Raw genomic sequence first — 27513 nt, 5'->3', positions numbered from 1 at the left:
TATGGCATGACAACAGCGCATATTTGCTGATGTCACTGAATTAATAGGAAGTACTCTACAGGTTTTACGTGTTTTGCTGTTTTGATGAAAAGAAACTCACAATGCAGACAGCGAAACTTATGCAGAAAACAAATGAGGGACTGTACATGAGGAGATTTACATTAAATACTTTATTAAACTAATGTCTCACTCATATTCAGATTTCATATTGTAATAAATCATTACAGTTTTTCTGAATTGCTAAAACACATTTCTTGAAATCATCACTCACTTTCTCAAAACCTTAAACACAAAACCAAATTTTCAAACCACATTCACTCACATTCATTCATTTGGGACTCTGTGATATAAGAGTCCCAAAATTGACTCAAAATGTTGCACTGAATATTGATACCAATAATGGACGATAACAATATAAGAAGGAGAGAAGGAAGAGTATGTGTAAAAGAGGTGGTGAACAAGCAGGAAGAGGACGAGGAAGAGCAGGTGTGGAGAATGTTGTCAAGACTGGATCTTTAGGATTTTTCCCTTTGCCTGCAGAGGCGACATTGTCTGTGATGTGGAGAAACTCCTCCAGCCAGACCAACATGAAGACATGATGCTGAAGCAGAATTAAATCTCTCTCACTGACCTTGATTTTGCAAGTTGCACAACTCTTCTGAGTGACTATAACATGCCTTACGAAAAAGAAGTATACTTCAAGTTCATTTTTATTAAGTATACTTAAGTAATGTTCAAGTATTTTAAAGTATACTTTATGTAGTAAGTATACTAATATCAATGTGTACTTGTAGTAAACTTGTAAGTGTACTATTTCAATACTGCTTGGCACTAAATTGGCCCACTTTTAGTATATAAAAGTATACGTTTAAGTGTACTTTAAATGTAACAGTACTAGTAAACTTTAAGTACACAACTAGGTTTCTCATTTGTAATGCATTTGTACTACAAGTGAACTTATAAGTATACTAGTAGTTTACTATTTTTATAGAAGTAGTACATTTTTTAGTTTATGAAAGTACAAAGTAGTTTATACTGCAAGTATACTTGTAAGTTTTCTTTAAGTGAACATAACATTATACTTAGTTTACTATTTATATACTATTTTTGCACTTGCAGTATACTACTATGTTCAAATAGATATTCTTTTTTATACTTGAAAAATACCTTTAACTGTACTTTAATAAAAATAAAAAAACATTTTATTAGCTTCATGCATCCTTTTTTATCAACACTTGAATGTCGGTAAGTTTCATAAAGAAAGGCAACATTTTAAACAAAAAAGTTGAAAAAATCCTATTTTTATCAAAGCCTTGATCAGATTCAGAACGATGCTAAAAACACAGATGGAGTAGATCGAGTCCAACGCTTCACAGTCGTTTTCTCTTTATGAGTTCGACATTTCATTTGGTAATATTAAGCAGTTTTGATTTCGCTGTTTAATGTTTGATGATCACGTTATTTTACATTTGTGTGAGCAATCTTCTATCACTTGTTTCAGCTTCTTTTGTCATAGCGCCCCCCTACCGTATAACAGTGAAAACATGGATAGCTGGAAAATTCAGTCAATGGTGGGGAAAAGTACCCTGGTAATCCAGAGTTCTCGCGAGAGCACAAGTTGAATTTGCTCAGCGAGTTACTCTGGTGTCGAGTAATGATGCTCATTAAATATGCCCCTCAATCTGAGCTGCACCAATCACATCGGGTTATCTGATATAGGCGGGCCAGAGGCGAGATGACGACAGCGCTGTGACGTAGAAGTCATTAGTAAACATTGCAAAATGGCTATGGATGAACACCAGTTGTTTGAAACGGCTTTGGCCGCTACAATTAAAGATTTAGACTTTTTCTCTAAAACAGGGACAGAAGACGGCGCTCGAATCGTTCCTTTGCAAAGAAGGGCGTTTTTGCTGTTTTGCCGACCGGATACAGTAAGAGTCTAATCTACCAGTTAGCTCCGCTGGTAGCTAAGCGATAACTTGTGATTGGTCGTAGTGTTATCCAATTGCGTGCAGTGAGATTTTCAAATGCATGCTTGGTGCCGCCCCTCGAGCTGGCCGATTTTCATTAGTCGACGCCAGACCATTAATCTTTTAGATTTAGGTCTGGATTTAATTTTCCAGGCTAGGGGAAAAGTAGAATTAGAGTAAATTCCTATACACTACCAGTGGACTAGCCTACACAAAAATTCAGATATGCAGAATTAGAAACATATCTGTTCTATATCTATTCTAATCAATATTTTCAAACAATGTAAGTTTCATAAGACTGTATATGAAAAACTAAGTAAAAGAAAAGTAGGCTATATTTAATAGGCTACTCGATCAAAAGAGTTAACACAACTACAAGCCAGGTATACTTTGAATACTTAATTATAGCCTACTTTTAAAGGTGCAATGCGCAACATTTCATGTTAAAAATACCAGTTTTTCTAACCCATACATGCTTAAATAATTGCCTGATGGGCTGAATGAGCCCTTCTCTGATCACTGCGATTGCCTCTATAATCCTGTACAGTAAAATAAATAAGAGGGATTCGGGACGGAATTTGAGACTTGGCGTGACGTCATGCGCGTTCACGCTCACCTGGCTATGTCTGGTTGCAGTTTCGCTTGTCGCCAGAGGTGGCATAGTTCTGGAAAAACTCAAGAGACTTGCGCATTGCACCTTTAAGTATATCTCGATCAAAATATTGAGTACAGGCCAAATATACTTGGACTTTTCTCTCAGTATAAGTACACTGAAGTGTATTTTTAAGTATATTTCTGAGAAGCACATAAAGTATATTTCTGAGAAGTATATACAATGTAGACTGAAAGTATACTTTCTTATTTTTAGTTTAAAAGAAGTATACTAAGTATACACTTGAAAAAACTTCTTTTTCGTAAGGGATGTTTTTCATTTAGAGTTTTTTACTGTAACCTTTTTGGCTTTTTCAGTTGGGTCACTGTATTTTCACAGCTGAATATACAGACATCCGATGGGCCTACTATACAATATCCATTACAATACTACACTTGCAGTGCATACCATTTATTCACCTTACTATACGCTGTAACCACATTGGACCAGTGGTTTGGGAAATGGATGGATGGATGATTCGGCTGCGGGCGCCATTTGAAGGGTTGCCAAAAGCTCCATTTGCAGGGTTTCAGAAAGCAATTATATGTCCATTGGAGTCAATTTGAACACATTCATGAGCAAACCAAGATCAGACCGTGTGTTTGGCTGACAAAACCTGGACTCTCTCAGATCAGACAAATTATACAGGGTCCTCATCATATTAATTCTGCTGAAAATAAAATGTAAAGAACACAACTGGGTTTACTTTAACAATGGCACACTTGTAATGCAAGGAAAGGATATTTTTAATATCACACCGAAAAAATGCAAAAAACAAAAAGCAGGCGAACTTCAGTTAAATCAGCTCATTTCCTCATTAGTGAACTCTGCAGAATTATTCAATATTTGGGATAATTTGATGGGGTTTTCAGATCAGCTCACAATTAACATAGCCTTTTAAAATCCATTCAGCAGACTTTCTTTCACAATCAGCACAATAAAGTTGGTTAGGTCCTAGACTATGATCTAAACACATCTGCAGACATTGATCACACAGAAATATAAGAACAAAGGCTGAAACTCTATGAATCTTGTAGTAAGATGGACGGTTAATCTGTAAGTTGGAGTAAAATGTTAAATAAAAGCAAAGATTCTGATTCATAATTTATGTTTTTAAATAAATAAAAAGGTCTCTCAAGAGGGACTATTCAATGCTCTCACTGTGTCTCTGATAATTCTGCATTTGAAAAAGATTGTTGTATCCAGCAGTTCCTTATTTATCAGCTTCCAGAGTGTCTCGTGTGAGGTCAAAGATGTCCTCAATAATAGCAATAATAATCAGTTATATGAGCGCATTAAATGAATCCACCCTGCCCCGCAGAAGTGATGGGAGTGTAATATTGCCTTTTGAGGGTGGAGCAAAGATCTGCAAACAGAAACTGATGCTGCTCCATGCCAGATATTTGCATGAGCAGAAGAACTGATAGGCTAATGTGAGTTAAGTGGAATTAGTTTGGTTCAATATCATGAGCATTTCTTTTCTGTTTTTTGCTTCTCTTTTAACACTAAAATCATCTTGTCATCTTGCAAAAGAGATGCATTTACAAAAAAAGAAAGAAAAAAGAAATCACATATTTAATAAAAAAAATTAAGTTAATAAGCAAATTAATCAAAATTTGTGTTAACAAGACACATAACATGACAGGAGAGAAGTGAGTCTTTCTGAAACTTCGATTCAACAGAACCAATTGCTTCGCAAAATGAATCTTCGAGCTCTCGAAACTCCGCACGCCGACGACATCTGCTTGTTTACTGCAGTTTTAAGGAGAAAATGCTCAGCAATGGTGTTGACTTATGAATTTGCACATGATTTGTCTTAAAAAAACATTAAATTGTCATTGTCATTAAAAACACCACATAGACATTTAAACAACATTAAAAGCCAAAATCTCTATGTGCAGGGTTGCAGAGTGCAATTATACGACCATTGGAGTCGATATCAACACATTCATCAGTAAACCACCAGAGCAAGTTCCGACCGTGTCTGGGAGAAGGCTGACCAAACCTGGACTCTCTCAGATCATACAAATTATTCAGAGTCCTCATCGTGTTCCTGACAATCCTACTGGAAAAAAAAAAGAGTAAAGAACAGGACTGGTTTTTCACCATTACATTCACTTTCACGTTCATCACGTTCATTGTCATTGTCACTATCATCGTCATTGTCTGCACTACAGTTCCTAGCATTCTCCTTGGCCCACACCTGCAAGTCCTTCATCATATCCGCACCTGCCAGTCATCATCGTCATCATCATTGTCTTCAGCTTGTCTTCATTGTTCATCTGTGTATTTAAGTTCCCTTCATGTCCTGCATGTCATTGTTGTTGATTGTTTGTGCTTGTGCATGCTATAGGCCTATGTGCATCACATGCTGTTTCGTTCTTGGATTATACTACTGTTGTGCGAATAAATCTTTGTTATACCCGTTGCCTCATCGTCCTCATTGAAGTCCCAGCGTGACTTCAACATTAGTGCACTAATTTAGTTATTTTATTTATTTATTTATTTATTTAACAGCTATTCAGTTTTTTGTGGAGTAACAAGAGGGCACAGTAGGTTTCATTTCTCTTTAAACACACACCCACAGTACAGCCCATCTGAGAGAGAATTTCAAATATGCTAACGGTTTACTACGTCAGAGCTATTTGGCGTAGTTAAAAAAAATGTATATGAAAGCAGCATTATCTGGTGTAAAGTTTAAAATGATACTATATATATATTTTTTTTTTTTTTTAAAGAAAACAAAGAAGAAAAAGTTTACACAGAATACTGTACCTTGTTTGTGAACTGAATTTTTTTAATTTGATTTTTTTCCTCTTTTCTCACAGTACTAAAAGTGTTAAAATACGTTTTTTGGTGTTATTGAAGGAGTGATGCTTTCTACAGCTGCAGAAGAACAGATGAATAACTTGGAAAGTGAAACTAAAGCTGACGGACAGTAGCACGGGTTTGTAAGATGAGGAAAAACTCTTAGGTATTATTATATTTATAAAGGCATAGTGTCATGCCATTTAACTAATATTAAATATAAATGGCTGTTTAAAATTGCCATGTATATGTCTATATATGTCACTGTTTAATTTATTTTTGAAAGTCAGTTCCCCATTGATCTATTTATGCATTTATTTATTTCCACTTTCATTTTGAAAAAGTAGCTGAAAAAATAGTGATTCATTTTGGGAAAAGTAGCTATTCTTTTTGAAAACGTAGCAGTTCATTTAGAAAAAGTATGGATTCTTTTTGTAAAAAATAGCGATTAAATTTAAAGAAAGTATCGATTTATTTTGGGAAAAGAAGCGATTCTTTTTTTAGGAAAGTAGCGATTTATTTTGTAAAAAAAATTCTATTCATTTAAGGAACGTATATCGATTGTTTTTGAAAAAGTATTGATTCATGTTGGGAAAAGTATCGATTCATTTTTGAAAAGTATCGATTCACTTTGGGAAAAGTTTTGATTCATTTTAGAAAAAAGTAGCAATTCTTTTTGAAAAAGTTGATTTATTTTTAGAAAAAAGTAGTGATTCTTTTTGGAAAAAATATCGATTCACTTTGGGAAAAGTAGCGATTCTTTTTTTAAAAGTATCGATTCATTTTGAAAAAGTATCAATTCTTTTTGGAAAAAGTAGCAATTTTTTTTTTAAGTATTTTGGTAAAAGTAGCGATTCATTTTTTTTTAAAGTATTTTGGTAAAATTAGCGATTCATTTTTGAAAAAGTAGTGATTCATCTTTGAAAAAGTAGTGATTCTTTTTAGGAAAGTAGCAATTCATTTTGGGAAAAGTAGCAATTCTTTTTAGGAAAGTAGCGATTCATTTTGGGAAAAGTAGCGATTCATTTTTTGAAAGTAGCGATTCGTTTTGGGAAAAGTAGTGATTTACTTTGGAAAAGTATCAATTGACTTTGAAAAAGTAGCGATTCATTTTGGAAAAAGTTGTGATTCACTTTGGAAAAAGTATCGATTCACTTTGGAAAAAGTATCAATTAGTTTTAAAGAACATATCAATTCTTTTTTTTAAAGTATCGATTCATTTTGGAAAAAGTAGCGATTCATTTTGGAAAATGTAGCGATTCATTTTGTGAAAAGTATCGCATCGATTTTGGAAAACATATTGATTCATTTTGGCAAAAGTAGTGATAAATTTTTTCAAAAGTTGCGATTCTTTTTAGGAAAGTATCGATTAACTTTTGAAAAAGTAGCGATTCATTTTGGGAAAAGTAGCGATTCATTTTAAGGAACGTATTGATTCTTTTTGAAAAAGTATCAATTCATTTCGTAAAAAATAGCGCATTTTTTGGGGAAAGGTCACAGGGAACGCAAAAGTTTTGCGAGATTATAATTATTATAGTTACTAAGTTAACTAGTAGATACTATAGTTACTAAGACAGTTACAATCTACAATCAAAAAAGAAGATTGTTGTATCCATCAGATTCTTGCACGTATCAGCTTCCAGTGTGTTGTGTGAGGTCAACGACTCCATATAGATGCTCCTAATCTGGTTTTAAGTAATAGTCCAATAAATAGTTACTTTATAAAGTTTTAAATATTAATATTTTTCTTACACAAACTCGTGTTTTGATTCAGAAGGCCTTTATTAACCCCCCGGAGCCGTTTGGAGTTCGTTTATGATGGATGGATGCACTTTTTTGAGCTTCAGTCTGTTGGTTGCAATCCACTGCCATTATCAAGCTTGGAAGAGCCAGGACATTTATTGATATAACTCTGATTGTATTCGTCTGAAAGAAGAAAGTCATATACACCTAGGATGGCTTGAGGGTGAGTAAATCATGGGGTAATTTTCATTTTAAAATGAACTACTCCTTTAAAGACAACTGAGATCTTACAGTGTGACGAGCGATGATCATGTTAGTACAATCTGACAACAACAATCGTAAAGGAGTATTATAAATCGCACAGTGTGCACCCGGCTTTACAGCGATGATCATGTTTGTACAGTCTGACAAGCAACAATTGTAAAGGACAAGGCTTTTATAAATCGCACAGTGTGCACCAGGCTTAATAACAAGAGTTTTATAGCCTTCGGTTATAACAGATATGGTATTGTACCCATCACAGAAAACTTCCTGCATTTTTACATCTTTATAAAAAAATGATTAGCCTATTATATACTGAAGGAGAATTAATTTACACAAACAATTAGAAATTAATGTCCAAAGCAATTTAATTTTAAAACAAGCCCGATGAACTACATTTATAATAGATAAAAAGATAACCACCCAGCGGGCACCTTGACGTCAATTTAACATCAATATGACATCAACATTGATGTCAAAATTACGTCACGAAATATGTCAAAAATGAAAGTCATATTGACGTCAAAGTGTCGATGTCAATTTGATGTCAAGATTTTGACCTCTGCTGATGTCATTTTGATGTTATTTTGATGCAGGCACAGGATATAGACTACATCGTCGGTCAGTCGTTGGATTTTGGTTGAAAATGAAAGTCGGGTTGACGTCTAAATCCAATGTTTGTTTGACGTCAAGCTCCAACGTTGGGCAGTCGTTGATTTTTGGTTGGAATAAACCAATAAAAAGGTGAAATGCATGGCCGTACACTTATTATCAGCTTCACTTAAAACTAACCAGATTTACTTTATTTAATTTCCGCTTTAATGAAATCATATTTTGCATTTTAAAGTCACCTTGATGATGGTTAGCGTTTGCTTTAGTTGTGCTCTTGACCCTTGACTCTTTAATATAAAAATGTATCTGACTGCTATAATTGTGTGTTTATAAAGCACAGTTGTAGATAAAAAAGCCATGAGAAAATGAGATCAGGTGATGTTGGCTGTTTATTGATGATGATGACGACGATATCACCATGTAATTGCCTGAATCCCTGATCTTATTCAGTGTCTAATGCTTTGATTATATAGGACTTGTGGTTTTAAATAAAGTAAATCTGGTTAGTTTTAAGTGAAGCTGGTAATAAGTGTACGGCCATGCATTTCACCTTTTTGTTTGGCAAAATGACATCAGCAGAGGTCAAATCTTGGCATCAAATTGACATCGACACTTTGACGTCAATATGACTTTCATTTTTGACCTATTTTGACATCAAGGTGCCCGCTGGGCAACAAACAACTCAACATTTGTTATCATAAAATGAAACAGAGCATGAATAATATTAACGGGAGAAGCGCAGCTTTTTGAAACGTCGATTCCATTTAACCAGAGATTTAACCCATTTAACCAATCGCATTGCAAAATGAATCACTCGTAGCGCTCGAAACTCTGCAGGATATTGACACTGACATCTGCTGGTTAAAGTCATGTAGGCTAAATACATTCAAATCAACTTTTACTAACTTAAATTATTAAAATAAGTCAATATAAGTTACAATCACATGTTTAATACATTTAATACATAGCCTACCATCCTTACAACTGCACTGACATTTCAAATCAGTAATGACGCCTCTTTGGCTAAAATCACGTGACTCGATTCACTCACTAGTGAATGTTTTACTCAGGTCAAGGTAAAAGAAAAAAGATTAATTATATATTAATCACGAATAAAATGAGTAGATTAACGGCAAGCAGCTCTTTCAATGGCACACCAAGAGTCGTGTTAGACGGCATCTCGTTGCAGGCCTAATGTCTCTGTAATCTGGCATGTTCTTCTGTGTCTTCTTAAAATAATGGTAAACATACAAGGAGCCAGTAATGAAAAAAACTAGCTCTCTCACTATTGTCCCACATGTTGTATGTGTGTTTGAACAGAATCATATCAGTGTGGAAAGAGAAACTGATGCAGGAACACATTAGAATAGGTGGGACAGTTCATGAATTTAATGTCTTATTCAGAGTTCATATTAAAGAGTAGCCTATTATATATTATTCACATTAAAACATATTATAATATATTAAGATTGATAGTTCAATCTTATATTGTTGGCAGTTAATAGACATTTTACAGTGTTAAATAAAATAAAAACTAAATTACACAAACACAAGTCAATGTTTTTGGGGGTTTTAATACATTCTCTGTTTGTATATGTCAAAGAATAAGCACAACAATTATGAAACGAAATTACTATAAATCAGGGCGTAAACACAGAAGACATTGATTGGAGTGTGTCGCCCAATATTCAGATTAATATTAATGTTGATTCTTGGTCCTTCTAAATTTTTGGATATTTATTTACATCATTGCAAAGAACTATTAAAAAGAATGCAGTGATAAAAATGCAACGCTCAACATTGTATTTTATTCTATAAAATAATAAACACATCATTGTTTTTCATTTATTTCATTCCAATAAGCAATTGTCCCAAAGGAAACAAACTGCAACATCCAGCTTCAAAATGAGCTAGAATAACAAACAGAAGTGGATGAAAACTATTTAAATGTAAACCATAAAATGACAATAGCAGCAATAATGAGCAACATTAAAATCAAGACGCAAATCAGCACACACCAGCATTTCTTACTCCGACAGGTTTCAGTCTGCACTGGCAGAGGTGTGTGTGGCTGAGGTGTGTGTGGCTGAGGTGTGTGTGACAGTCTTGCTGGGACATGAGGATGATATGGCCAAGGTATGTCTATGGACACATACTGAGGAGGATTGGGTGGATTTTTGCGGATGGGTCCTCTGAGGAATTCCTCACGGCTTAAACCTTTAATGATCTTCATGAGTTCAATGCTAATGCAGTAAGTGTGATTCTGGTCAAAATTCACCATATCTGAGTGCTGTGTCACATAAATGCTCTCAAATATTTTCCTCCTAGAGTTAAACAAAACAATGATGCGATCTGTGTTGCTGTCATCATCTGATCGTCCTGTGTAATATACAGTGACATATTCAGGCAGCGAGTCAGTGATGTGCAAGTTGCCCACCTCATAGTATAGTCGGTCAGAGTAAGGAAGAAGGTTCTCCCTGTTATAGAATCGGTGGAAACCAAAAGCGCCATTTTTTGGGTTGCAGAGAGCAACCATACGACTGTTGAAATCAATCTGAACACATTCCTTAGCAAACCACCACAGCAAGATCAGACCGTGTCTGGGAGGAGGCCGACCGAACTTGGACTTTTTCAGATCAGACAAATTATTCAGAGTCCTCATCGTGTTCCTGACAATCCTGCTGGAAAAAACAGTGCACTTGTAATGCAATAAAAGTTATAATGTTATGTTTTTTAATGTAAAATATACAAATACAGGGACAACTGCAAAATGTAAAACCAAGAAGCAACAGAAATCAGTTCGACCTCATTTAAATCAGTTCATTTCATCATTAGTTAAGTCTGCAGAATTGGAACGCCTGTTATTCATAAAGTGTATCATTGATCATGTTGATCATCACATGGTCATTTATTAAATATTTGGGGTAATGGTTATGAATGCTACCAATAAGAGTGTACGTAGCTCTGTTTAACAAATTTGAATCTATTCAGCAGATTTACTCTCAAAAGCAGCACATCAAAGTCTGTTTTGACCAAGACCAAACAGCAGCCTCACACATATGTGGTTTATGGGGACTCGACAAACTGTATATTCGATCACTTTACACTAATAATATGTGGTTTACACTATAGCTTACACTAATCCTAACAATCACAGAAAGTGTGACCACAGGAAGTGCCCTCTGTAAAAAGTAATATGCCATATCTACTCGATAAAATTTTGGCAACAGATTACTAGCAATAATATTAATTAAATGTAATGTATATAATTGAGTAAGAATTAATCAAAATTAATTCCTTAAAAGTCAACCATTTAAAATGAGTAAAATTTTTAAAAAATATCTAAATAACAGACAGACGTCAAAGATGAATTAAGAACTGTTCATTTTTTATTGCCAACATTGAAGACACCTGATGATAACAAGCAGAATCACAGAAGGAAAGAGAAACACAAGAACTACAACTGACTTCAGCCATCGCCTTAGATGAAATCAACAGAAAATACATTAAATCTCTCTTATTAAGCAGACTGCATGACTTTATTTATGTCATTTGTCTACAGTTCTTTTTGAGAATTAACAGAAGTTTAGATGTTTATGGTTTATTGAAAATATGTGGTCGCCATTATGGTGTTACCTTTAGTTTGGCAGTTTGACTCATGCTTTTTATGTCAGTTTATGCCTTTTGTTATGGTGTTTGCAAAAGCATGTAAATTGTTGCAAAGAAAACCATAAACAAATTCATCTAAGGCGATGGCTGAAGTCAGTTGTAGTTGTGACTTGAAACTTGTGTTTCTCTTTCCTTCTGTGATTCTGCTTGTTATCATCAAGGGTCTTCAATGTTGGCAATAAAAAGTACTTTTTTCCTGTAACTGCATGCTTTGGATTCAGTGTAGCCTGGCCTGACCCAGCCCAAAGACAAGAAGAAGCACATTGATCACATGTTTACTCCTTTGATTTTTGTCCCTTTTAGTATTGTATACTGTAGTACAGTGTACTGTAGGCTGTATACTGTACAATTAACAAATTGTATGGCCCTGAACATTGTTAACAGTACCATTTGTTTACAGTACTGACTGCTCAATAGATTTTGACTGGTTGCAGGTTCATATCAACAAAGAACAAGAATTACAGTATCACAGAGACAAAGGAGAAGTTTGTGAGATGCAGGGTACAGTACTGTAAAAATAGGGGTACAAGGAGGAGGAAAGTAGTCATTTCTGATCAATTTTGAGCTACTATGATAGAACATGTTTTCGTTCATCAAAAGACAATGACGGAAAATATTAAATTTGTTTTGAGATTCAAAATGTACTTCTCCCTGAGAACTATATGTTTCGAACAAAGTGTTTCCTATTTTTTGGTGTATTGTTTACTGACTGTTTGATAGTGTACATCATTTTGATCACTTTGTTTATGATTTGAGTGCAGTGTTTGATTTTGAACACAGGTAAAACTGTTTTGAGGTGAAAGTTTCATTTTGCAAGAGGAGTCAGAGGTTTTGTAAATAGTGCTTGAAGATGAGGTTTTGTGTTTAATGTTTTCAGAAAATGGAGCAAGGTTTCAGAAATTGTGTTTTAGCAATTGAGAAAAAATTTAACAGCCATTCAGTTTTTGTGGAGTAACATAAGGACACAGTAGGTTTCATTTCTCTTTAAACCACACCCACCTACAGCCCATCTGAGAGAGAATTTAAAATATGCTAACGGTTTACTACGTCAGAGCTATTTGGTGTAGTAAAAAAAGGATATGAAAGCAGCATTATCTGGTGTAAAGTTTAAAATGATCCCATATATTAAAATATATAAAGAAAAAAGAAAGAAAAAAAGGAACACAGAATACTGTACCTTGTTCGCGAGGTGTGAGAGGATGTGAGTCAGTGCACGCGCTCACTTTACTATTTATGTGTCTGTTATAGTGGGCGGTGAAAAATACGTAAGAAACTCCGTACAAAAACTAACATTGGACTTTTATGGATGATTATCAAGGGATGAACATTCATCAGAGAAACATTTATGTAGACTAAACCTACACTAGACTCATGAATAAAAGTTGAATAACAATGTCAGTCTTTGAAAAAAATATAACTTTTACGGAAATTAAAACGTTTGCTAATGTAGCCTATTTGGTTCAGCTTTTAATAGGCTACTTGCAATTTTTTCCCCTTTTCTCACAGTACTAAAAGTGTTATTAAAATTAAGTTTTTTTGTTGTTATTGAAGGAGAGATGCTATCTACAGCTGCAGAAGAACAGAATAACTTGGAAAGTGAAACTAAAGCTGACGGACAGTAGCACGGGTTTGTAAGATGAGAAAAACTCTTAGATATTATTATATTTATAAAGGCATAGTGTCATGCCATTTAACTAATATTAAATATAAATGGCTGTTTAAAATTGCCATGTATATGTCTATATATGTCACTGTTTAATTTATTTTTGAAAGTCAGTTTCTGTATCAGACACATAAAGCGATGACTAAAGTTACATTTTCAACTGTTGCTGTCCAGTGTTCTTGAATAAAGAGGAGTTTTTGTATATCAGTTGACAGTGAGCAGAGGTTAAACAGCACCTGAATGTATTTGTGCATAAATAAGCCATTCAGGGTAAAATATGAGTCTGAGGTGAATAAATAATAAACACATCAGTTCTTCCAGGGAGGGAGTGAGAGGTCAGCTGACTATGTAGGAAACCGAAACTGAAGCAGAGAGACAGCAGTGGGCGTGTCTAAGACGATCATATGAACAAACACACACTGCACTAGACACACACATGACATAGTTTGAATCATATTAAATTTCATTACTCTTTACTTTGTCATTACTTTTATTTTATAATTTTTTCTATGTCCAGGCTTGTTGGGCATTCTCTGTAAAAATACAGCAATGGTCATTTTAGCTCAACATCAGAGGTCTTGAGTTTCACAAACGTATCTAACAATTAAAAACATACAACAATATCATTCTTTTTTACACATCTATTGAATTGATATCCAATGTGCTGTTGCATCTTTAAATATGAACTTTAATGAATTTTAATGAAATGAATTTTAATTAGCAAAACAATTAAAAGGTCCTCAAATACACTGAACAAAATTATAAATGCAACACTTTTGTTTTTGCCCCCATCTGGGGGCATTCAGAAAATCAGTCAGTATCTGGTGTAGTCAGTATCTGGTGTGACCACCACTTGCCTCACGCAGTGCAACACATCTCCTTCGCATAGAGTTGATCAGGTTGTTGATTGTGGCCTGTGGAATGTTGGTCCACTCCTCTTCAATGGGTGCGCGAAGTTGCTGGATATTGGCAGGCCCTGGAACACGCTGTCGAATACGCCGATCCAGAGCATCCCGAACATGCTCAATGGGTGACATGTCCGGTGAGTATGCTGGCCATGCAAGAACTGGGATGTTTTCAGCTTCCAGGAATTGTGTACAGATCCTTGCAACATGGGGTCGTGCATTATCATGCTGCAACATGAGGTGATCAACTTCGTCAACTTCGTCAACATCAACTTCGTGGACTTCAGGAAGGCCTTTGACAGTGTCCATCGACACACCCTCTGGAAGATACTGCAGTCCTATGGAATACCATCAAAGATCATCTCAATCATAAAAACATTCTATGAACATTTTAAGTGTAGTGTCATTATGGGAAATCACCTCTCTGAGTGGTTTCCTGTGCAGTCCGGAGTGAGACAAGGGTGCATCATCGCCCCTATCCTCTTCCTGGTTGCCATAGACTGGATCACAACCAACACCATAGCAGACAGAACCAGAGGCATCCAGTGGTATCTATTCTCCCAGCTGGAAGATCTTGACTTTGCTGACGATCTTGCTCTCCTATCAACCAACCAGTACAACATGCAGGCTAAAACTGATAGGCTGAACAACTTTGCCAGACAAGTTGGGCTCAGTATTAACACCTCCAAAACACAAGTGATGTGTGTCAACTCCATCCCCACAGCACCGATCCTTGTTAATGAGGAACCACTTGAGTTTGTGGAAGATTTCACCTATCTGGGCAGTCTCATCAGTAAGGACAGTGGGGCATCTAAAGATATAAAAGCAAGGCTGGGAAAGGCTCAGGGTGCCTTCTCCCAACTCCGTTCTATATGGAGATCAAAACAATACAGCCTTAAAACGAAGATGATCCTATATAACTGTAATGTAAAGTCTGTTCTGCTGTATGGTTCAGAGAGCTGGCCAGTTATCAAAACTGACATGAGGAGAATGGAAGTATTCCATAATGGATGCCTCCGACGAATATGCCAGATATTTTGGCCTAATAAGATCTCCAACAATGAATTGTACAAGAAAACGGGAAGCTGGAGTATCACCAAGGAGATTACACACAGACGCTTGAGATGGCTAGGACACGTGTTAAGGATGGAGCAGGACAGCATCACAAAAGTCGCCCTAAGATGGACACCACCTGGTAAAAGAAAACCAGGGAGACCCAAAACCACCTGGCGCAGAACTGTGACACAAGAGATGGAACAGATGAACCTTTCATGGGGAGAGGCCCAACATGCTGCCAGGGACCGAATACAATGGAGAGTGCTCATTGAAGCCTTATGTCCCATAGGGGATGAAGAGAAATGATGATGATGATGATGAACATGAGGTGATGGTTGTGGATGAATGGCGCAACAATGGGCCTCAGGATCTCGTCACGGTATCTCTGTGCATTCAAAATGCCATCAATAAAATGCACCTGTGTTCGTTGTCCATAACATACGCCTGCCCATACCATAACCCCACCGCCACCATGGGCCACTCGATCCACAACATCGACATCAGCAAACCGCTCACCCACACGACGCTATACACACTGTCTGCCATCTGCCTTGTACAGTGAAAACCGGGATTCATCCGTGAAGAAAACACCTCTCCAAAGTGCCAGACGCCAACGAATGTGAGCATTTGCCCACTCAAGTCGGTTACGACGACGAGCTGCAGTCAGGTCGAGACCCCGATGAGGACGACGAGTATGCAGATGAGCTTCCCTGAGACGGTTTCTGACAGTTTGTGCAGAAATTCTTTGGTTATGCAAACCGATTGTTTCAGCAGCTGTCCGGGTGGCTGGTCTCAGACGATCTTGGAGCTGAAGATGCTGGATGTGAAGGTCCTGGGCTAGTGTGGTTACACGTGGTCTGCGGTTGTAAGGCCGGTTGGATGTACTGCCAAATTCTCTAAAACGCCTCTGGAAATGGCTTAGAGAAATGAACATTCAATTCACGGGTAACAGCTCTGGTTAACATTCCTGCAGTCAGCCTGCCAATTGCACGCCCCCCCCCCACTTGCAACATCTGTGGCATTGTGCTGTGTGATAAAACTGCACATTTTAGAGTGGCCTTTTATTGTGGCCAGCCTAAGGAACACCTGTGCAATAATCATGCTGTCTAATCAGCATCTTGAAATGCCAAACCTGTGAGGTGGATGGATTATCTCGGCAAAGGAGAAGTGCTCACTAACACAGCTTTAGACAGATTTGTGAACAATATTTGGGAGAAATAGGCCTTTTGTGTACATAGAAAAAGTCTTAGATCTTTGAGTTCAGCTCATGAAAAATGGGGGCAAAAACAAAAGTGTTGCGTTTATAATTTTGTTCTGTGTAGATCTTTGGCAAAGACTGCCTCATTTTTGTGACTTGACAACAAATTTGCTAATGTCACTGAACTAATGAAAGGATGATATTACTTTAATTATATATTATTTATAAAATATATCACCACTGGATAGGAGTTTACCTCATGCCTCATGATCTTAAATATTTGTCTACATCATTGCAATAAATCATTAAAAGAATACAGTGATAAACATGAAGTGCTCAACATCATATCTTTAATTTACAGATTGGTAAACATACATTTATATTTAAATATATTTATCATATAGATTATATGTACATTTATTCATTTAGCAGATCACTTTTATCCAAATAAATCCAAAGACATTTGTCTAAAAAAGACTAGATGCAATAGACTGTTTCAAAATTTAAAGCAAAAAAAACAAACATGCAGCTGTGGATAAAAACTATATTTTACATTTTAAAAGCAAGATGAAAACAGCAGAAGTGAATAATATACAGATCAGTATTTTGCAGAGTTTTTCACTTAGAGATGTAGTGGATGAATGTGAGCTTTGACTCTGATTGAGTTTACTCTCCACTGACTGAGCAGCAGATGGAAACTGTGAGCGTCTGCATTGCATTTGATAATGTATCTGACAAGACTCGTTCAAAGTTTTCTTGAGGAATTCTTCCCGGCTTAACTCTTTAATCTCCTTCATGAGATCAGAGCTAATGCAGTAGGTGTGATTCCGGTCAAAGTTTGTCTGATCTGAATGCTTTGTCACATAAATATAGTCAAATCGTCGAGTGAACCATTGATATTTAAATAAAACAATGATGCGGTCTGTGTTGCTGTCATCATCTAAAAATCCTGTGTCATCCTCAGTGACATATTCAGGCAGCGAGTCAGTGATGTGCAGGTTGCCCACCTCATAGTATGGGATATTAGAGTAAGGAAGAAGTTTATCAGCATTATAGAATCGGTGGAAACCAAAAGCTCCATTTTGGGGGTTGCAGAGTGCAACCATACGACCATTGGAGTCAATATGAACACAATCATCAGCAAACCACCACAGCAACTTCAGACCATGTCTGGGAGAAGGCTGACCAAACCTGGACTCTCTCAGATCAGACAAATTATTCAGAGTCCTCATCGTGTTCCTGACAATCCCGCTGGAAAAAAAGAGTAAAGAACAGGACTGGTTTTCCTTCAACAATCGTGTACTTATTTATTTATTTATTTATTTATTTATTTATTTAACAGCCAGTGGAGTAACATGAGGACACAGTAGGTTTCATTTCTCTTTAAATGCACACCCACAGTACAGCCCATCTGGACTAGGGGAGAGATGGTTGTAACACTTTTTGCTTCAGCACTTTTATACAAAGCACCCACATTTGTTTACTGCAAATTTAACCAATTCAGCCCTCTACAAGAATATCACAGACCTCGTGAGTTGATGTCAAATACATGGTGTTCCTTTGTTACAACCTACCCCACTACCGGTGTAGGTTGTAACAATAGACAAAAGAAGTAAAAATGGATGCCATATATGATAGTGTTCAAAAACATATAAAAAGAACAATGTCTCTCTCTCTCTCAATGACAGACTATGTCTGTTTGACTCGCACACGCGTGCGTGTGTGTGCGTGTTTAAATTTGTCAACTAGAACAAATAACACTAGGCTACTACAATGTACCTAATTAAATCATCTTTGTACATCTTTACGTCTAACAAAAAACAAACTAACACATGTCTGTGTGCATGTGCGTGTCTGTCTATGTGTGTATATTCTAAAGTCATAGTTCTGACAGATGAATGATGCCAGTAACCCGGGAGTGCAGGCTTGATGGGCCCAGAAACTGCACAGGGCACATTTCACCCAAACCTTCTTTGGCTTTGAGTTGTTAAATTGCTCCATGCAAACCACTTTATTTAAAACACTGGCAGAGACACCTCTGTCAGTCTTTCTTTTCCATGCCCTAGTTATTCTTTAAAAACATTAAAATCAAGAAAATTCTTAGTTATGTTCTTAGTAAGCACCCATGTCAGCCAATGTTTAGCTAGCTGTATTAGCATAGTGGTTTGAAATTAGCAGGGGGGAAATGCATCACATATTGCCTAAAAAACTACTATTTAATCTAATATAAGTCATACAATTTTATCTGCAATAGTACAGATACTAAACAAAATATAGTCTTGGTCAAAATCTTTACTTTTTGACCTTAAAATCTGTTTTTTTCTCTATATATTCTGCATGTGCCTGTTTCCAGCCTTGACAATCGCCATGCTGGATCGGGTAGGAAGTAGGAAAATACTAAAGTTATCACATGACTCATATCTTATCCCTAATTGGTGGAATTGGTGGAATTGATGGTGCAACAACTCTCCCTAAAATTACAACCATACTGGTCTCCCCTAGGCTACATTGCAAAGTGAGAGAGAATTTCAAAGTATGCTAACGGTTTACTACTTCAGAGCGTAAACTATTTGGTGTAGTTTAAAAAAAGGATATGAAAGCAGCATTATCTGGTTTAAAGTTTAAAATGATCCCGTTTGGGCATTGCACCTGAGGTGGTCTCCACAGCCTGTGTCCACAGGGTTCTGTACGGACGGCTCTGGAGTTGCTACACCAGCTTTCTGTTCGTGTGTGTCACTACACACGTTGGATGTTTATTGGATTTCTGTCAGGACCACTACCGTCAAATATGATTGACAATTAGTATACAGTTTGGATTGGCGGTATGGTTCTGTTCTGGGCGAGAACTCCCTGCGCATCCATGCAGCCTAGCATGGATAAGAGCAGGGAGAGCAGCAATAATCCCCCTTGGGGTAAACAGAACAGAACCAACATGAAAATTTGCTAATATATTTAATTCAAGATTTTAAAGTACAACATTATTCGATAATTATTCTGATTCAAGGGGAGCTGGGGAGGGAGGACGGTAATTAGCTCCTGAGAAACGCGATAGCTGCTGATAATACTGAAGGAGCTTATATATGTATATGGTGATAGGTGTCGTATTACTATAGGTAGATGTGGATCAGCTGAGGGTCAGCTGATGCGAGCTTGACTAACGTGACCTGCCAGAACTGACGCTACGCTTGATTTTTGTTGTGCCAAATAAACTGTTGCACAAATCCTCTGCGTTTCAGTTCTCTCTTTACGTTCCTGACAATAGTAGGCCTAAAACAGTTAATATTTTCAGAGTTCTATGCTCATTGAGACATTAAGCTTAAGTAAATTAGTGAAATATAAGGTATTTTTAACATGTTGCAACCGTCCCTGGGTTGTGTTGCAACTGTCCCCTGGGTTGTGTTGCAACTGTCCCCTGGGTTGGGATCAGTTGCAACATCTGGCTTCTATTCAAATAAATACTGTGAATGATATAATCATCTTTAAATGGTATGGGTAATTAGCAGACAGATGCAAGTTTAATATATACACATTTGGTTAGTCTAGTCCAAATAGTCTCTGAGTAACTGAGAGAAATGCAAAAAGTGTTGCAACTGTCCCCGGTCTCCCCCCCCACACACACCCTATACACACATCCCACCCCGTTGCAGGCCTGTTACGGAGCTTGAGTGCGTATAGTGGCCGATAAAACGAAACTGGCCCCTTCGCTCCAGAGAGCAAACAAAAAACAATTGTTTAGATAGTTACCTCAATCTGGTTGCTGGTGTGCGTTGAAACACGTCCGCATTCATCACATTGAAATGGCCCTGTGTCCCATGTGTTGCAATGCCTCCGTGTGCAACAGATGCGGAGGTTGTTCCTGTAGGGGTCGGATTCTCATAAAACTACTGGACGATGCTCACCGACATTTTCATCCCGGTGAACAAAAGTCTGCGTATCCTGAAACTCCGCTCGGTTTAAGCAGATGACAACAACAGTTTCAGTCTAGAAAGTATGCCAACATGCACAGCGTTCAACTCTGGCCGAGCCAAACATGCAGAGACTGCAAACTTACAGGAAACAGTCTGAAGTAATAATGAGCTTAGTGAAGAAATACGAGCAGGACTTCTGATTACAGGAAAGATTCTCGTTCTAAACACTCAAAGAAATCGCTAAAAACGCGTTTTTTCTCCCCAACTGTCTCTAGTCTCCCTGTCCCCTCTGTTTTCTCTCCAAATTTTCACTTTCTCTGAACAAAATTACATAATTGCTAATGGTTTTAATGGTTATAAAGAGAACTGTGTTGGTTTTAATGGAAACTGTAATGGTCCTAGTGGGTCTCTATTGGTAATTTACTTTCTTCTGTTGGTGGCATGTTTTGTCTATTTGTCTGTATTGGTTTTAATGGAAACTGTAATGGTCCTAGTGAGTCTCTATTGGTGATTTGCTTTCTTCTATTGGTTGCATGTTTTTTCTATTGGATACCATTAAAGGGATAGTTCACTTTGAAATTAAATTTTGGTATGTTTTAGCTTACCTCAAGGGCATGATTTCAAAAACAACACATTCCAGATCGCCTCTTATTTAACTCTGCTTGTCAACTAGAGATGCTTCATTTGTCTCTGATACATTTGTAAAACTGGTGGGGACAATAATGTCAACCCAGGCAAAAAGTTGTGGCGACATGTCTCACCCGCAAATTACGCCTATTGTGGGAGAGGTACGTTTTTATTTTGACATTCTGATAATCTTATTTAATCGTTATTGTAATTGTCACTTTTATCTACATATTTTCACCTCAATTCGTGTGTATAATGTTATTTTACTTACCTGTGTGATTCTTTTTTGTAATTTTACCATTTTTTGCGTTAACCAATATTTTTGTCCAACATTGATATGAGAGCACATGGTATAATATTTATTTTATAGAGAACTTCAAGGGCAATTCATTCAAAGGGGCTGCTTGTTTGTTGTATCAGGTATGTTTTCTGTTTTATACTGTATTCTTGTTTAAATTTATTTTTCTTTACTCAATTTTAGATTCAGTCTCCTCTGTCCTTTTGCCTTGTAAGTGCATGAGAGAAAGAACACTAAGGGCAATTCACTCAAAGAGTCTGCTTGTTTGTGTGTTGTATCAGGAGCGAACGAAGGCCTGCTGCTCCATTTCTGATTGTCCACGCAACTCCAAATCTACACAACGCAGAGGTTATTAGTGTCTTCTAACTGGTGTCACTAACCCCAACTACATCTGCTTGGCTGCACATCAGTCAGGCTTGGCCCACCGGTTACACTTTGTCAATCTGATATTACAGTAACACAAAAGGAGCCACAGACCTCTTCTTCAGGCCACACTCCTCTCCCATAGCAGCCAGTTCACGGTCCAGAAGAACCAGCAGAGGAGCAAACGGCTATAATACTCAAAAGTGAGCATTTTAAAAATATTTGGCTATTAATTTTACTTAAAAAATATTTGGCTATTAAGTTTTTAAAGTTCTTAGAAAGAACTGGACACATTCAAATGTAATTTATAGGGGGTGATTGATAAAAACATTGACAGCCAATTAGAAAACATCCTGCTATAATGAGCTTGAGCATTTAAAGTGACAGAAAAGCATGCGCTTAGAATATACAGAATGATATCGTCCGCTGGTGTGGACGCTAATATAGTTCTTGGTGTGAATGGGCCTTTACTCTGATATTACAGTAACACAAAAGGAGTCACAGACCTCTTCTGCAGCCCACACTCCACTCCGACAGCAGCCAGTTCACAGAAGCAGAGGAGCAATCGGCTATAAGACACAGGGATGACAAGGTATTTCGTAGACTGTAAACATAAACTCTAAATATTCCTATTTTCATGCGAAGCAGGGGAGTCTTGAGAAGCCAGGTTTTCCCTGTATACCCTTACGAAATGTTTTATTCAGGTGTGGGATTAATATACTTCTTTTAAAGCTGCAGTCCGTAGCTTTTTTGGGTTAAAAATTATCCAAAATAAATTTTTGAGCAAGTACATAACTAGCCAGTGTTCAAAACTATCTGCTTGCCTTAGCTCGATTCAAAATGGTAAGCTTGTAATAATGTTTTTAATTCCAGTGGTACTAGTGGATTTCCGCGGGAAATTCGAGCATGTCTTTGCGTCATTACGTCACATCTGTACACATAAAGAAGGAGTCTCGGCTAGTAGGCAATGAGGGTGAGGATATTGGAGGTGGAGATTTATAGCCTTTTCTCACAGCACTTGATATAATTAAACTTATCAATTTGATGACATTTTCCTGTAAAAATTCTTATGGTTTTCATACTTCCAAAAAGTAGAATATGATTGCGATTGCCAGGATCCACACTACTAGGAACACACAACGTTCTCCTCAAAACATTGGATTCATCCGCGCTGTGCCATGCCGAGGCACAACGCACGTAAAGTTGATAATTCCGCGAATAACTGCAATTGCAGATTTCGAACAGAGATGGCGACAAAGAGGAAAAACTGCGGACTGCAGCTTTAAACTGGCTGCACGATTAATCACAATGAAACAGCACACAATTTTTGTATATGTACAAATCATGACCAATACAAATTTGTAAGAAAACCATTACAAATCAGAACCAATACAAGCTGTAATGGAAACCATAAAAATTATGTGCAAATCAAGACCAATACAAATTTGTAATGAAACCATTACAAATCAGAACCAATACAAAATGTAATGGAAACCTTTAAAAATACAAATCATGACCAATACATATTTGTAATGGAAACCTATACAAACCAATAAATCCTAATGGAATATGGCCCAAAACACACTACGTAATGGACACCACTTGGTAATGGTTTTAATGGTTAACGGCTGATGGTTTGTAATGGTTTTGTAGTAGAAACCATTAGCATTTCTGTAATGGTTTCTATTGTTTTTTTCAGCAGGGTTGTCAGTCTCTTATTTGGCCAATTCACATCAACTCACAACCCAAGTTGACGTTAGACACATTTTCCACATGTACACCCCAACCAAACTCAAATATAGGAAAGAAAAAAAAAAACAATACACATTGACCATAAACATGTTTCAAAATACAAAAAAATAAAAATAAAGCATTTTATCATAATTTCAGTAAATATAGACAATATAGATTTTTTAATTTATTTTAAACCAGGAACCACATATATAATAGAAAAGAAGCACAACCAACAAACAACTTAACATGTGTTATCATAAAATGAAACATAACACGAATGTTGTGATGTCATTCAAGAACAACACCTTTGGTTTTGTTTTAATGTAGCTTTATTGAACTAAGCTCTGCATGTCAAATCACTCTCATCTCGTTCTCCTTTTCTAACTTCCCGCAACTCCTCCCACTCCGGTACCTTCACGTGATAACCCACACACTATACTACATCCCTAACCTTGTTAATTTTTACGTTTATAACTTAAAACAACCTATTTACTAAATTAAGCAAATAAATGGCGAATCCACAGACAACGACGCATGTCTCATGTGTTTAACATTTCTTTTGATCAAAGATCCATCTTCTGTTTTCACAAGTTCATATGAGCTGTCTGACGTTTTGCTCAGAAGGACATACCTAGCACTTTTGAACTTTGAGTCCAACTTTCCTTGCTCCATATTTGCTACATAGACTACATCTCCCACTTTTTGATGAATGATCCTTTGCTCTGTTTGTTTTATCTGCATAGTCTTTCATTTTCTCCTTATACATCTGATGATGTCTTTTGACTTCCTCTGTGATCTGTTCTTGTAACAGGTCAAGGCTTGGCAATTTTGTTCGAATATCTCTTGAAAACATAAGAAATGTCGATGTTTCTCCCGAAGCACAATGAGAAGTGGCACGATAAGACATCAGAATTTTTGGAAGCTCCTCTTTCCACACTTTATTTTCACACTTGCATGCTCTTCTTGAGATATCGATGGAATCGTTCAATCTTCCCGTTACTCTTAGGATAGTACGGCGAAGCGCGTATGTGCTTGATACCTCCATTCTTGAGAAATGTGTCAAACGCTTGACTGACAAACTGTCTGCCACTGTCAGTCACAACTTCTGATGGATAGCCAAAACGGGCAAACATTTTCATCAATTCTGCTGTAACTGTTTGTGAGGAGATGTCAGCTACCACAACAGAGTAGTAGTCAATAACAGTCAGAATGTATTCCCCTTGAATTGGTCCTACTAAGTCAATTCCCAGTTTTGTCCACAGCTTTGGGGGCAGCTCAAGTGGTTGCAGCGGTTGGTCATCCTGAAGTGGTTGATTCATTATGCATGCTGCGCAATCTCTGACTATTCTCTCAACGTCCAAGTCCATGTTGGGCCAGTAAAACTTACACCTCAGGTACAGATATAAATATCACCTGGCCAAATCGACTCGTTGACACGTCACGGAGCAATATGGGTTGGAGATGTGTGTTCAGTTGCTCAAACGCTCGAGTTATATTCCATTTTCCAACTGGTTAATGACGTTGGTTAAGAATGAAATAGCGAATCATCGGTATCATCAGCGTATCATCAGTTCTCGGATTCGTTTCCATGGTGCTGTCAAGTGCGATTTGCAGTCAAAAAGTAGCTCTTCTTTTTAGGAAAGTATCGATTAATTTTTGAAAAAAAGTGTAGATTCATTTTTGAAAAAGTAGCGATTCATTTTGGAAAAGTAGCAATTCTTTTTTAAAAAGTAGCCATTCTTTTTGGAAAAAGTAGCGATTCATGTAAGGAAAAGTAGCTATTCTTTAAAAAAAAGTAGCGACTCATCTTTGAAAAAGTAGCCATTCTTTTTTGAAAAAGTTTCAATTCTTTTTAAAAAAGTAGCGATTCTTTTTTGGAAAAAGTAGCGATTCTTTTTGGAAAAAGTAGCGATTTGTTTTAGAAAAATTAGCGATTCGTTTTGGAAAAGTAGCGATTCATTTTGGGGAAAGTAGAGATTCATTTTAGGCTAAGAAGCCATTCTTTTAGAAAAAGTAGCAATTCATTTTGGAAAAGTAGAGATTCTTTTTGAAAAAGTAGCCATTCTTTTTGGAAAAATTATCTATTCATTTTAGGAAAAGTAGCGATTCTTTTTAGAAAAGTAGCGATTCTTTAAAAAAAAGTAGCGACTCATTTTTGAAAAAGTAACGATTCATTTTGGAAAAGTATCGATTCATTTTGGGAAAAGTCCCCCTTACTTTTTAGGGAAGTAGCAATTCTTGTTGGAAAAATTATCGTTTCATTTTGAAAAAGTAACGATTCTTTTTGGTAACAAAGGTATTGTTTCATTTTGGGAAAAGTAAAGCTTCTTTTAGGAAAGTAGCTATTCATTTGGAAAAAGTAGAGCTTCTTTTTTGGAAAGTATCGATTCATTTGGAAAAAGGAGCGATTCATTTTAAGGAACATATCGATTCTTTTTGGAAAAAGTAGCGATTCAAAAAAACTAAATCACTCAAACACAAGTCAATGGTTTTTGGAGTTTTAATACATTCTCTGTTTGTATATGTCAAAGAATAAGCACAACAATTATGAAACGAAATTACTATAAATCAGGGCGTAAACACCGAAGACATTGATTGGAGTGTGTCGGCCTAATATTAAAATGAATACCAATATTAAAATGTATTCTTGGTCCTTCTAAATCTTGAATATTTATTTACATCAGTGCAATGAACCATTAAAAAGAATCCAGTGATAAACATGCAACGCTCAACATTGTATTTTATTCCATATAATAATTAAAAAAAAAATTATAAACGGAAACGTTAATAAACGTTTTTATTTTCTTTCATTCCAATAAGCAATTGTCCCAAAGGAAACAAACTGCAATATCCAGCTTCAAAATGAGCTAGAATAACAAACAGAAGTGGATGAAAACTATTTAGGGCCAAATTTAAACCATAAAATGACAATAGCAGCAATAATGAGCAACAGTAAAATCAAGACGCAAATCAGCACACACCAACATTTCTTACTCAGACAGGTTTCACTCTGCACTGGCGGAGGTGTGTGTGGCGGAGGTGTGTGTGGCGGAGGTGTGTGTGGCTGAGGTGTGTGTGGCTGAGGTGTGAGTGGCTGAGGTGTGTGTGGCTGAGGTGTGTGTGGCAGTCTTGCTGGGACATGAGGATGATATGGCCAAGGTATGTCTATGGACACATACTGAGGAGGATTGGGTGTTTTTTTGCGGATGGGTCCTCTGAGGAATTCCTCACAACTTAAATCTTGAATGATCTTCATGAGTTCGATGCTAATGCAGTAAGTGTGATTCTGGTCAAAATTCACCAGATCTGAGTGCTGTGTCACATAAATGCTCTCAAATCGGTTCCACCTTAAGTTAAATAAAACAATGATGCGATCTTTGTTGCTGTTGTCTGAATATCCTGTGTAATATACAGTGACATATTCAGGCAGCGAGTCAGTGATGTGCAAGTTGCCCACCTCATAGTATGGTAGGTTAGTGTGAGGAAGAAGGTTCTCCCTGTTATGGAATCGGTGGAAACCAAAAGCGCCATTAATAGGGTTGCAGAGAGCAACCATACGACTGTTGAAATCAATCTGAACACATTCATGAGCAAACCACCACAGCAAGATCAGACCGTGTCTGGGAGGAGGCCGACCGAACTTGGACTCTTTCAGATCAGACAAATTATTCAGGGTCCTCATCGTGTTCCTGACAATCCTGCTGGAAAAAACAGTGCACTTGTAATGCAATAAATGTTATAATGTATAAATGTTTTTTTATATAAAATATACAATTACAGGAAAAACTGCAAAATGTAAAACCAAGAAGCAACAGAAATCAGTTCGACTTCATTTAAATCAGTTAATTTCATCATTAGTTAAGTCTGCAGAATTGGAACGCCTGTCATTGACAAAGTTCTGTAAATCCCCTGCTGTTGATCATTAATCACATGTTGATCACATGATCATTTATTAAATGTTTGGGGTAATGGTGATGAGAGTGTTTCTGTTTAACAAATTTGAATCTATTCAGCAGATTTTCTCTCAAAAGCAGCACATCAAAGTC

General features: G+C 36.7%; 1 protein-coding gene and 2 long non-coding RNA genes across 5 annotated transcripts in view; 2 read left to right on the top strand and 1 right to left on the bottom strand.

The window, feature by feature from the left end:
* LOC309494844 overlaps positions 1-23593 on the top strand; it is a 34512-nt gene extending 10919 nt beyond the window's left edge. Inside the window, exons 1-4 of one of the 3 annotated variants that reach the window (XR_014204444.1) lie at positions 10737-12924; positions 13272-13342; positions 21443-21718; positions 21826-23593. This is a non-coding gene — a long non-coding RNA (uncharacterized lncRNA). Of the gene's footprint in view, positions 1-10736; positions 12925-13271; positions 13343-20281; positions 21719-21825 lie in introns of those variants that run through there. The other 2 variants (XR_014204445.1, XR_014204443.1) reach the window with 2 other exon arrangements.
* osbp (oxysterol binding protein) overlaps positions 1-27513 on the bottom strand; it is a 67077-nt gene that overhangs the window by 11535 nt on the left and 28029 nt on the right. The gene's annotated exons all lie outside the window — the stretch shown is intronic.
* On the top strand, positions 23657-27168 carry LOC309494843. The gene is made up of 2 exons (XR_014204442.1): positions 23657-26491; positions 26537-27168. It is a non-coding gene; the product is annotated as an uncharacterized lncRNA (long non-coding RNA).

Source organism: Leuciscus leuciscus (genome assembly GCF_965113295.1).
Source record: "Leuciscus leuciscus genome assembly, chromosome: 3".
Taxonomy (NCBI): domain Eukaryota; kingdom Metazoa; phylum Chordata; class Actinopteri; order Cypriniformes; family Leuciscidae; genus Leuciscus; species Leuciscus leuciscus.
This window is presented reverse-complemented; position numbering and strand designations above follow the sequence as displayed.